Below are 555 nucleotides of genomic sequence, written 5' to 3'. Positions count from 1 at the left end.
GGGTCTTGGTGGGGAGACCCCTCCTCTAAGTCCCTGCCACGCGTGAGCCACAACCGAGGACCAATTCCTGCGCTGCCCGAGGGGCCACATCCCCATGGGTGACCCCGCCGTCCCCTGTCCCACCCCGGGACACCACAACCCTGCCCCAGCTCTCCCCCTTTTAACAAAATAAAGGTTTCCATGCACCGGGGCAGCCGCCCGGGCTCCTGCTGTGGGGGGACGGGGTGGGAGGAGGGCGAGGACTTGCCGGAGGGTGACAGCTCCTCTCTGTGCCCCCAAATGGTGTTTGTGCTCCCATCCCAAAGGGATTTCATTAATTTGAGGGGAAAAATGGGTGGGTTTTGCCTTTTCAGCCCCAGCACTGGTGGGTGAGCTCCCTGGGGGCTGCAGGGGCCCCCCCAGCCTCTCTTTGCCTCAGACCCCAGAGGAGGTCTGGGAGGCTCAGGGATGTTTGGGGGCTGGTCCTGGGAACTGGAGAAGGTCTGTGGGGCTTGGGGAGGTCCCTGGCACTGGGGGAAGACCCTTGGCTGCAGAGAGTCCCAGAGTTCCTGTGGG

The sequence above is a fragment of the Buceros rhinoceros genome, unplaced genomic scaffold (genome assembly GCF_000710305.1).
Source record: "Buceros rhinoceros silvestris isolate BGI_N320 unplaced genomic scaffold, ASM71030v1 scaffold24949, whole genome shotgun sequence".
Taxonomy (NCBI): Eukaryota; Metazoa; Chordata; class Aves; order Bucerotiformes; family Bucerotidae; genus Buceros; species Buceros rhinoceros.
The sequence above is the reverse complement of the archived record's forward strand: the minus strand, read 5'-3'. Positions refer to the sequence as shown.